The 12904-nt window shown below is 36.3% G+C and overlaps 1 pseudogene; it reads left to right on the top strand.

The window, feature by feature from the left end:
* Window positions 1-997: 997 nt before the first annotated feature.
* On the top strand, window positions 998-11601 carry LOC127623029 (ras and EF-hand domain-containing protein-like; annotated as a pseudogene).
* Window positions 11602-12904: the final 1303 nt, after the last annotated feature.

Here is a 12904-nt window from a genome sequence, read left to right as displayed (position 1 = left end):
GAAACAATACACAAGACAAAAAAATAAATCAAATGTAATTTCAAAAGCAGACATTTTCTACTAAGTGATGCATTAGAAATACAAAACAACTACTAGTGAGGTTGAATGCATCTTTTGAATATTTTTCTTAAACTTATGGTACATGTGTTGAATCTTTTAATGCACACACACATATATATATATACATATATATTTGTACAATTATTTATCTTATTTATGTATACATTTTGGATGGTTTATACATATTTTTATTTTTTATAATTTGTATTTTGTTTTATTTGTTTATTTTTTTCCTTCACCAGGCTACTTGTCTTTGTGATTGTATTCATACATTGTTTGATCTTATTGAACATTCATATTGATCCTGAAAATCCTGAAAAGCAAGTAGATGGTATTTTCTCTTTTTCGGAATATAATATTATTTATTATTTTGGAAGTGTTATTTAATAAAACCAGAAGCCCTCACACGTGACATGATAGTGTTTAATTTTAGTGTTCTGCGTGGCCCCTAATAATCTTTGAACAGAGAAAGCGATAAAGACCAAGACCACTACCAAGTATTTATGTAATTTATTCATTATTTATTTATAATGTATTTTTCCTTGTTTTTATTCTCCTCTGGATTTGTATTTATATTATTTTATTATTATTTGTTCTATGTTATTTGAATAATAGAATAAAACTGACATTACACCTGCGGCACTGCTGACGAAGATGCGCAGACAAATGGAGGTAAAAAAAAGTGTGGAGCCCATTAAAAGTAAATTATAACTACCACTAAACTTTCAAACTTCACAAAATGAACACTATACATAATTCAAACTTCACACAAAGTCTTTTGTAACTATTACTGGTTATGTTTCCCACTGTAAACCCGGCAAACACAAAACGTTCTCTTGACGGGAACCGACACCCTTGGGAACCAAAAATTGTTAGTAGGGAATGCGGGCCGGGTCTGAGATTGGTGTGGAAATTTAAGACACGCCTACCTCCGCAGCTGTCCAATGCACACACACACCTTGTAACAAGGCGAAATTATTCAGAGTGTGCCTGTCTCTTGTTTTAAACGAGATTTCAGCGCACATGTTGGTGATGTGTTGGGTCTGGTAGATCTTTAGCGTTCATCTTCTTCACAAATTCCTCTTCTTTCTTTCGTTTTTAACACTTCCACTTTTTGAAGGGTACGCTGGGGTAGGCCTACACATGTGGATAGTCGTTTGTTTGTCAAAGTTTAAAGATGGACCAGACTGACCTTCGGAGAATTTTTGCGGCGTGTGATGGAAATCGATCTGGAAGAATCGAATACGATGACTTCATCAATGTTTGTCGAGAGCTTTATGTACCTGCTGACGGGATGAGGACTTTATTCAACAAGTTAGACCTGGACGGAGACGGGTGCATTAATTTCAACAATTTTTCGTCCAGCATTCAGGAAGTATCCGAAGCCCTCAATCTGGCTTGTTGGACAATTGTGTGCAAAGTCAGATAATTGCTTGGGATGAATTTGAGAACACATTAGACGGTGATGTTGCTTTTTTATTTGGGAAGGTATGAAAATTGTTGGGACATATGGATATTTTGACTTGTGATGTAGGCTACCACAAAACCGAATCTGTTCACAATAATAAGCACTACAAAGGGCAAACCGATGTAGAAGTCTTTTGGTGAAGGATTTTTCATGTCTTGCGTGATCAGAAGCCAAAAGAAAACAAAAGCGACAAATAAGTATATATATTCGCATATTGAAAACAAGCCTTATTTTTGGGCTTTTTTTCATGATTTTCTTGGCCGTTAGGATATAAAGGGTCTACTTTTTTTCCCCTTCAACACTAAATAGCAACAAAAAACAAACTGGGACTTACCAATACACCTGGGAGGTATTGCACAAAAGTAGAATTAAGAAAGCCAGGATAACAGAACAGTCGCGGCTTGACCTAGTTTAATCAGTGCATCCTGGCTTAATCCGTTGCACGTTTGCTGAGCCAGGATGAGAACGCGCGGATATGTCAAGCCAGGTGTAGGACTATAGTTTGGATAAATGCACGTTCACGGCATTCTTAAAAAGATCACGAAATCGATCACAGAATCACCGATGCAAAAATGGACAAAACCCGTGCGGCATACTTTTCGCCTAATGAGCAACAGCTTCTTATGGAAACGTATGAAGAAGTGAAACATAATATGTAAAAAAGGCAATACAGCTGCTGTAATAAAACAAAGAGAGAATGCCTGGCAAACAATAGCGGACCGATTGAATGCGTAGTAGTCCAAATAACCAGTGCTCCACTGAAACCCTCATAATTACAATTCAAGGAGTTACTTGTCATTTTCAAAAATAATTGTATACTTTGCCTTAAATGTGACAAGTGGACATGCATTTAACATGAAGAATAATTGCAAACACTTACCCACTATGTGCATCTATTTGATCTATTTAGTTTCTTTTATGTCTATAATCTGTTTAATCTTTTTACTCTTATCTATTTGTATGTAGGTTTTGTTTCTAATTGATTTGATGTAATCTATAATCAGATAATTTGCTCTGTTTTTATCCATCTAATCTATTTTCTCATTTGTATCTATCTATTCCTCTTAAAGAACAAACATGTCTGGCCAAAAAAGGACTTGGCAGCAAGTCAAGATTAAATACAAGAATATTTTGCAGGCTGGTAAGTGACTTGTTTGCGGAGAACATAGGTGACCTGTTTGCTGACATTTTTTTGTCTGTGCTGATTTTAGCAATAAAAAAAAATAAAGTCATATATCTGGTACGGGGGGTGGCCCTCCAACCCAAGACTTCACCACAGCAGAGGAGCTGGCCCTGGACTTAAATAAAGGGAAGCCAGTGATTGAAGGGATCCAGGGAGGGACAGCCACTAACTCTGGCCCAGCAAGGGATACTGGCCTCTTCATACAAGGTACATTATTGCCATACTACTGCACATGGAAAATATTGAAATCCAATATATTTTGCTATGTGGACTGTGTGACTTTGCCTTACCTTGCAGTGGCTGGCAACACCCTTACACTTTTGGAGCCACCAGACTATGATTCGCCGGTGAGTACTCTTTATTAAATCATAGGCTTTGCATGTCCTGTCAAAAATATCAATACAAGTATTGAATATGGCAGAGGGAAGCCACATCTACAGCAGTGGAGTGCACTTCTGCCGATGATGAGACCGTGTCGCTGGACTCCAGAAGGTTCGAGGTATCATGTCAATTTTGTGGAAATGGACACATTTTTTTAAGTTCATAATAGATAAGAAGTCAGGGAAGTGGTACTAATAGAAAATATCATTTGTTACAGGATCCTGACACTGGGCAGCCTGATAAGCAACCTGGTAACAGTGAGTATTGCCTAAAGTAAATTTACATTATGCAAAACTTCTGCTATGCTAATGAAAAGGTGTTCACAGAATTCACAAACTGTCAGATATCTCTACACAACGCATCTTAAGAGACAGATCGAGCTGTCAGAAGTCAAGATTGATGTGAACAAAAGAAAGCTGCAGGACATGGACCTTGAGATGCAAATTAAACGCAAGACACTGAGGAAACTAGAACTGGAAATCCAGAAGCTAGAAAGAGAAGTGACTTCAGTTCATACTGTAACCATGACTGTAACACAATGTATTAATTATCATAATTTTTTCTCTCCAAAGCTCCAAGCTGACAAGTAATAACAGCAAAATAATAAAAGAAAAATATTCCAAAACCATTGTGGTCTTGTAACTTTTTTTTTTTATGAATGTCAAGTACACTTTATAGTTATTGATCCAGTGAAGTGGAACTAGAATTTGGGAAGATAACCACAGTGTGTGCTACCGATGCCAAATAAAATGCATGTACACATGAAAAAGTTATATAGCCTACATTTATCCTTTATTAAGGGATGGGCTAAATCAAAACTAAATTAACTGAAATAATTTGCAATGTATTGTTCTCTAACAAGTCTACCATTTCTGTTATCTGGGAATATGGCAGCATTGTCCAAATCAACATCCAAAGCAACTCTGGGAGCCCTTTCTTTTCTTAGGCTGGCAATATTGTGCAGCACTGTGCAGGCAACAGTCACATCACATGCTCTGTCTGGGGAGACCCTCAGGTGGTGCAGGCACTGAAATCGTGATTTCAGGAGGCCGAAGGTCATTTCAATTTGAGCCCTGGTGTTGGCATGGGCATGGTTGTAAGCTTGCTGTGCTGGGATTTGGGGGTCTGTAAGGGGAGTCATCAGAAATGTCTCACAGGCATAGCCTTTGTCCCCCAGCAGCACACCAGAGAACTCGCCTGCGAGTACAAAACATAAAATGGGGTGGCTTACCTAGAGAGAGTCTCTGGTAAATTCTACTGGCCCGAAAGATTCTGGAGTCATGGACTGAGCCAGGCCACTTTGCCTCTAAATTTGTGATAAGGCAGTCAGCATCACAGATCATCTGTAAAAATATATAGCCTATTAAGGTCATTTAATGCACAGAATAATTATGTTGCTGACAGTAACCATAACTCATTCTTACCTGAACATTGACACTGTGGAAGGATGTCCTGTTAATATAATCTCACTCATGTGCCCCTGAGGGGCGTTGGATACGAATATGGGTGCAATCCACTGTACCAATTACATTAGGAAAAGCTGTAACACAAAATAATGAGTGTCATACTGTGACTGTGCTAATGTAACATTTTGTAGTAATCTGTTATTATTCGTGTTACCTGCAATCTTGTAGAACTCCTCCTTGATATGGATGAATCTTCTGTGACCAGGGAAGGTGATAAATATGTGCACAAGAGATTTCAATGCCAGACTTACATTTCTTATTGTGCGGCAAATAGTGGCTTTATTGAGGTTTTCTGCATCACCGACAGAATACAGAAACATGCCACTTGCAAAGAATCGCAGTGCTCACGCAGACCATCTGTGGGACAGTGAGAGCATGGCTCCGTGCTGTCCTGTGCTGTATGTTTGGACCCAGCAGCCTACACAAATATCTGATGCCATCACCTGAGAATCTGTACCTCTCAGTCAGATATTCGTCTGAAAAGGCCATTGGGTCTGCCCTATCTTGGAAGACTCTTTCATGCCTGAATGCTCGTCTGAGTATTAAAACTTCCTCATCAACTACATCATCCAACAAAGGGCAAGCCATTGTGAATAGGAAACACACAAATCTTTAGTCTATATATACTACATATTGACCTCGTTACAGACTTAATTGAAACCACATTTGCAACTTCATGAGCCATTTCTTATTATCTCATCAACTGCAATAAAATATAATATATTGATATTTTTTCTCATTCAACAGTACATTTCTACTCTATACTTGCATATATAGATATACATAGTCTATATTCTGTTTCTCATATTATAGTTCTTTTGCACTGTGTTGGCATTCATTGTGGACAGCAAAGTAATAATTGCTCAGGAAAATCTGCTTTCCTCACTGGGTGTATGACAATAAACGCTTTAAATCTTGAATAATATATATATTCATCAAACCTCTGACAGTGAAATGAACAGAAGTTTTCAATAATAACTAAATTAACAGTACTCATACTTAGGTGAATGACAGTATATCTAGTATTTTAATGCAGGACCATGAAGTGACTAAAACACATTAATATCTAGTAGGATTTAGGGTGGAACTAGCCGATAAATCACTTGGATTAATCTTAGCCTGGTTGTTAGCCTGCTCCGGAGCAGGCTAGCTGCAAAGTGTAAATCTCCATAGTAACTTAATGTAGATTAATTTAGCCTCCCTTCATGCAACCGAGTCAGGGCTAAATTCAGCCAGGATAACTGGAAAATCCCAGCTTAATCCCTTATCTTGCTTTTGTGCAATACCCCTCTCTGTTTGTCACTTGTGCCATATTTTCCTGATTCATCGGGTGGAATGTCTAAATGGTTGATTGTTGATGTATTTGACCTAAACATTTAATATTTTTTTTAAAAGTTGCAAATTTATTTGATCACATTTATTACAAGGGGAAAAATACTTAATTGTAATTTTCAGTGGTATTCAATGTAATTAAAGCAAAAGTTTTATCAATAACCTTCCCATAAGTGAAAGGATAGTATTTGGGGTAAAAAGCTTATTGCAGGGCCCCCATAAACCACATTGTTTTAGTCATTAATGTTCAAAGTGAGCTCACATTGACTGATCCAATCACAATGGAGATTCATTTGTTTATAGAATACTTGATGTTATGAAATGCCAATTGTAATTAACAGGAAATGATGCTCCCTTTTCTGAAGTAGTTATATTGAATAAGCATTAACTTATGTTACTAAAAACATCTTGCTGTCTCAAGTATTTGCAGAAGTTGACTAAGTCAGGCCTGTAACTATTGCCCCTATATATACTAACCCAAAGGCTTCATGTAAAAGGCCCCATATAACCACCTTTTGATTCTTTTTAATAAAGTTGTCTCTCAAATTACGTTGCTCCATCAATATTCATTAAAAAGGATCTTATATGTTTTCCCATGTTGCACTAAGGCCAGGAAAAAAAAAAGAAAAAAAACATTTTCCTTAAGAGGTCTCTTTAGCCCCATCAGCCTCTTTAGCCTCTACGCACATTTTACCAAATGTCTGAGATCTGTTCTTGCAGTGCTCGTGGTTTATATTGTTTTTATTGTGTCTGCAGGCAGTTGGATCTATTGAGGGAGTTGTATGAACAGATTCACTCCACATCTGATGAGCTGTTACTGCAGCAATGTGAGGATCTCATTAAGTCCCTTGTGGCTGAGAGCAGAGAGCACAGGATAGAGAGTGAACAACTGCAGACCAGTCTGCGAAGGTGAGAGAAACAGCTGGTTACTACAGCTGGTTCTGCTCTGAGATTATTAAATGTACAAAATCATGGCCAAGGCATTCCTACTGCAACCTTGCAAACTTTTACACAATGATGACTCTGAGACATCATAAATATTACAGTATTATCTTCTGTTAATGTCTGATCTTCTGTAAAGCAGCTTTGAAATGGTGTGTTGTGAAAGGTGCTATACAAATAAAAATGGCTTGACTTGACTGAGATATTATGAATGACAATAATTATTGCAATACGGAGTGCACCATTAAGCAGCTGACAAGACCCCCCCCCCAAAGTCTTTGAATAATTTCACCATACTTCAGAATAGGGTCATCAAAGACCCTTTTGCTTTTATTGCCTGTCAAAACTGTGAGTGTTGCCGTGCTTGATCTTCATCAGAGCTTGATCTTCATCATTAATATATTACTTAATTATTAATAATTTCACATGATAAATGCAATTGTGGTTTAATGTTTTTTGTAGCTTTATCAGAGCCAGTGTGAGAGTTTCAGGCCAGTTGATGAAACTGCCACTTGCCATGTAGGGCCAGTTCAGTGGTGTCACAAAATTAACTTTCATTGATCTTGTAAATGTGCTTTTATGCCTTGCAAACTTTAACATTTGGATTTCTGTAATATATTGAATTCTGTTGCAAATTCTTCTGATTTAAACTTAAAACCAGAACATTATCTATCTGGAAAATACAAATTAGGTTTTGTAGAAATTGTGATTATGATTTGTATTTAAGGCATCCATAACAATGTGTTAAAAAATAAAAATCGATCAGTAATGTTTTGCATCGTATGCTAAAATTTTTCAGCCAATTGAAAATGTTACAAAAAATAAAATAACATTTTGAAATATTATTCCTTGCACATAAATGTACAAAACTAAATAATAATAAAAAAAAGCTACAATGATAATTGTTTTGTGGTGGGGCCAGTAAAAATCTGAACTACTGGCTTGACAGTCCCAGCAGAAATGAACCTAAATGTGGTTGAGCCGTGATTGTTGTATGATAAATCCAATTCAATTGTGGTTTAGTGTGTTTGTAGCTTTAGTGGGTTTTTATTAAGTATTTAATGAATTTACATTAACATTACCACAATCTTCCTTATCTACTATTAAGGTGAAAACAAGCAGAAGCATGAATAATATATTATTTTGTAAGCATTTAATGGCTTCAGCACTCTTTCAGCAAACTTCCACTATCGTCAGTTTAACGCAATCCTCCCATGTTCATATTACTAAAAAAAAAGTCTTGTCTGCTTTACTTGATTGATGTGCATTGGGACATTAATATTTTCTGTTTGGTTAACTTAAACTGGCCAGATGATTTCTAGTACCCAACATGATTCACATGGGACTCAACAAAGGGACTAAATGTCTTTGTGCTAGATGAATATGAAGGGGGAGACTTTATAGTGGTTTATGTTGGGTTAACATCATGGTGAAGAGTGGAGCTTGAGCCTTTTAAGCAATTGCTTTGCTGACCATAGTGACTAATGCACTCATTATTGCTTCCCACCAGCATGTGTTTAGCATGCTAACATTTCCTTTCACTAGCTAGCATATCACACAGAGTTTTATCCATGTTATTTTGACATGTTAAATTTTAGGTTAACTTGATTAAGTTAGGTTCTTTATACTTGATGTATTTTAGTTGAAATGGTACTTTTTATTTAAGAACTCATTTCAAACACGTGTAACCAACACTGTCCATAATTGAATCAAGTTCAGCCAAAGAGTTGTATTTTTGAGGTTCTAATGCTTTCGTTGTAAAATTTAGTGGTTTTATTCTCCAGGAAGGAGGAAATTGAAAATCAGGCTAGGGTTGCTAAGCTTGCCCTTTTCTTAAATTTTATCAGAAACAAGAATGTCATTTTATGCTTCGTAAATTATTGTACAAGTGCTTCTATAGGTGTGGATCCATGGTTTCTCTGCAAGATATAGGCTAGTCTAGTGCTTTAACTGTGTGTTTAGTGCAAGACTGTTTCATCCCAGGTCCAATTTACACACTTTCAGATCCAATTCTCAAGAGCACTGGCTTTTATCCTCCCTTAGCTGTCGTTAGAGGTTTGCTCAACTGCATGTGTTTGATTATGAGAAGACTGTGTAGCTTAAAAGAGGATTTCATCACTCCAGTAGTAGCTCCTCAGGGAACACAATTTCTTTGAGATCTGGATGTAGGTGTAACTGGATGCTTTAAAGGGTATCCTAAGAATAAGACTGGCTTTTTTTTTAAACTGCTTTTGGTTATAAGACTTCAAAGTTTGCATTGCGTACTGTAAGTGTGCTATTAGACAGTCTGTGCTGTTAATTGTTTTCAACAGAACAGAGGGACTGAGCAGCAGTCAGTTGGCAGAGATGGAGGAGGACTTGCAGCAGCAGCTGGACCGCACAGAAGAGCGGATCAGGGAAGAGGTAAGAAGTCGGAACGGTTTGATTGAGAATGATTATGAATTGGCACAATTGCTTAAATGTTATTGAATGTTAAATATGTAAAGGAATAGTTGACCTTAAAATGAAAATTCCATCATTATTTACTCATCTTCCCAACCTGAATGATTATCTTTCCTCTGTACAAAAATCAAAACAAAAATATTCTGACTACTCTTTTCTGCTGCTTTCAAGCACTATGACTAAAACGTACCAAAAGTCTATATGAATTTTGCGCTAAATTCCAATTTTTCTGCTGTCATAAGATAGCTTTATATAAGTCATTATTTTTCATTTGGACCACTTTTATGTGTACACTTTTTTTGGTCATTTTGAAGCTGAATCGGTCCTCACTCACTCTATAATTATATGGAAAAGAGTGCCTCGGATATTCTTAAATTAATCTTGGTTCACTACTTGTTTGAAATGACATGAGAGTAAATTGCATAATTTAGATTTTTGTCTAAAATATAATTTGAATACACTGGCTGTTCAAGAGAAGACTATACTTTTCTGAATTCATGGGACATTGTTAATGTTTTAAACTATGAAGTACCACAGTGTTTTTGTATACAAACACATCTGGTTTTGCCGTTCACCTTCATTACTTCGTTTTTAACAGAAGTTCCAGCCAGATGCTGTGCACACAAAGGCTTCTCTATGAGAGCTTGTAAATGCCTTTTTATTAGGCCTGTGCATATAAGGAAAACACTCTTCTTGGGTTTCATGCATATAGGAGCAAAAGGATGGACATATCCATTGCTATTCTCCAAATCAAGCACGAGAATGAGCTGGCAGACCTGCAGGCAGAAATGGAGAGGCTCACAAAGGTGGGAGAATTATTTAGTCTTCTCAAAATGCAAGTGGGATTCTCATTTTAACATTATTGCATGTGATTTAAAATATTGTGTTGCTCGCATTATTTGCCTCCAACATAAGCAATACATGCTTAGAGGAGACCACATTAAAGGGCCCCAGAGAAGATGCCATCAAATTGAGAGTACAGATTAGAGATCTTAACACAGGTACTGTGTGAATCAGATATTCTGCCAAATCCCAAGTCTTACTGTTGAAATATATGACTTTGTCGGCTTTCATTTCTGCATTCTTCTATTGGAAAATGAAGAACTGAGGACTTCTCTCACAAAAGCCCATATGAACGTCTCAATTCTCCAAGTAGAGTTGGACAGATTAAAAAAATGCCTTCACTGACCAGAAACACCAACATGAGAGGTTGTAACATTATGCTTGTTGGGGAGAGGTGTTCTGTTATCCACCCACAACACCCTAGCTTTGTGATGGCAAAATTTGCAAAAGCAAGCACCACTCAAAATCTAGTTAAACTTGGGCTTCTCAAAAATATGTACCCTGAGACATGAATGCTGTCTTTTGTTTGTAAATTCATCCTCCTTTAATGAGGTTTCAGGTTGCACGTTTTTTTTTTTTTGTTTATTTGTGGTGCTACCCACTTACCTGCTATGTTCCATTTTAAGTCTGTTTGTTTACTGTAATTATTTCCTGTTAATTTATAAACACAGTGACACATTGATATTTGACATGGTACATGGACATTAGGTTGAAAATAACCCTGAATATTCCTTTAAACTTAGAATATATTGATGAACATTGTAATCAAAATCCATCTTTCAACAAAAATTTAATGTACAGGTTCCGCAGCAATGCCAGGTCATACTTTCGACAAGCACATGGAGTGCTACTGTTGTATGATGTGACATCTGAGACCAGTTTCCTAAATTTTCGCGAATGCATGGAACAGATTCGGGTACATTGACATATTTTGCTTTGACATTTCTTTGTATCAAAATTTGTTGTCCGAGTCCAGTTAATGCATAGTTGAGCAAACTTACCTTTTACCCCCTCACAGGAGTCAACAGATGATGACATCCCAATGTGTGTGATTGGCAACAAGGTGGATTTGAGGGCTGAGAAGACAGAGGAAATTATGTGAGTGCTGTCCATGGGGAAAAGCTAGCTATGGTGAGTGTCATATTAGTTTTGGGTGGAAAGAATGTAATAACAATCATGACAATTCTAATGGCTGCTGTTTATGACATTAGGCTTACAATGCCCTGTTCTGTGAGGCAAGTGCAAAAGGGGGGACAAATGTTGTAGAGGCTGTTTTACATTTAGCAATGTAAGCAATCTAATTGGTTCTTTCAAACTGATTCTAACACCAATTAATATTTCCTTTTAAGGATTAAAATGATTAAATGAATCATTATCACAGGGAAGTAAAGAAACATGCTAAACTGAGATGGAGGTCAGAGTCGCAGGGAAAGCTGAGCCTTCACAATCGTAGAAAGACACAGAGCAACTGCTGTGGAGTTTAAGTCTCATGGTCATTGCTTGGATATGCCTTAGAGATGCCAAGTTTTATTGTCTTAATGATTTTTAAGTCTGTGCTTTGTAGTCATGGTACCTTTTTAAATACTGTCACTGTTTAATTCTACCATAATATATTTTATTTGAACAATGTTGTGGCAATAAATCTAGTGTATTTTAGAAAATTGGACATCTTTGTGTGTTTAGTACTCAGTGTTTTAAGCACAGAGATCAAATGTATACTTGTACATTTGCCTATAACTTCAGTGTTTACTTGTCATTTATGTGTTGTAATGTTTTGAAGGACATGTTTATACAAATATTTCTAACATTGTGTTAAATAAAAATGTTAGGCTTAAACTCTGAATTCAATTCATTATTTGGGTCTAATTCAGAGCCTGGGAAAAATTGTACATCTGGTGTGAACCGCACTAGTGATTTTTAACAACAGTGAACTATCCAACTCACAAGGAAAAAAGGTTTTAGATTATAAAACATATTTCAAAATATCCTTTGAAACAAAAAAGCACTCTTGAATTTGATTTACAAATTATCAATTTCAAGAAAATAAATGGATATAAAAAGAACTATGTAGTTCCAAGATGAGTAGCCAATTATTCTTTGTTTTTACATTTGTAAATACTGACCTGTGCACAATGAAGTAATTACCCAATCAACCAAAATCAGTACAGTACAAAATGTTCTAAGAACATTGATACTGTGGAATCTAGACACGCAAAACAAAAATCCCAAATACAGCCTAATGACACCAATGGTGACTGGTTTGCCATTGTCACCATACTTTAGAGTCTTTTTTCTCATTGGCTTTCTTTTGTTCCTGTTGCATTATTTCTGCATCTTTAAAAAAGAACAGAATGCATGCAAACAATAATTGCAATAAAGTGTCCCAAAACAAACATTTTAAACCATAGCATATTTTCAATGCTTTGATTCACTGGAACAAATGAAAACCAACACCAAATGTACTTGTTTTAAAAGAACACAAATATTTTTTGAAGAATATCTCGGCTCTTTAGATACAATGCAAGTGAAACGTGACCAGAACTATGAAGCTCCAAATAGTTTAATGTAATGGCAGCATAAAAGTAATCAATATGACTCCAGTGGTTTAATCCACATCTTCTGAAGTGATATGACAGGTGTGGGTGAGAAACGGATAAAATTAAAGTAATTTTTTATTATAAATCTTCACTTTAACTTCACCGTACTTTTGATTTTTGGCAGTTCATATTCTTATTGCATATTGCGACCTACTGATCGAGCCTGAGCACGGGAGGAAATTTATGGTAA

This window comes from Xyrauchen texanus, chromosome 29, assembly GCF_025860055.1.
Source record: "Xyrauchen texanus isolate HMW12.3.18 chromosome 29, RBS_HiC_50CHRs, whole genome shotgun sequence".
In the NCBI taxonomy this organism is placed as follows: Eukaryota; Metazoa; Chordata; class Actinopteri; order Cypriniformes; family Catostomidae; genus Xyrauchen; species Xyrauchen texanus.
The sequence above is the reverse complement of the archived record's forward strand: the minus strand, read 5'-3'. Positions and strand labels throughout refer to the sequence as shown.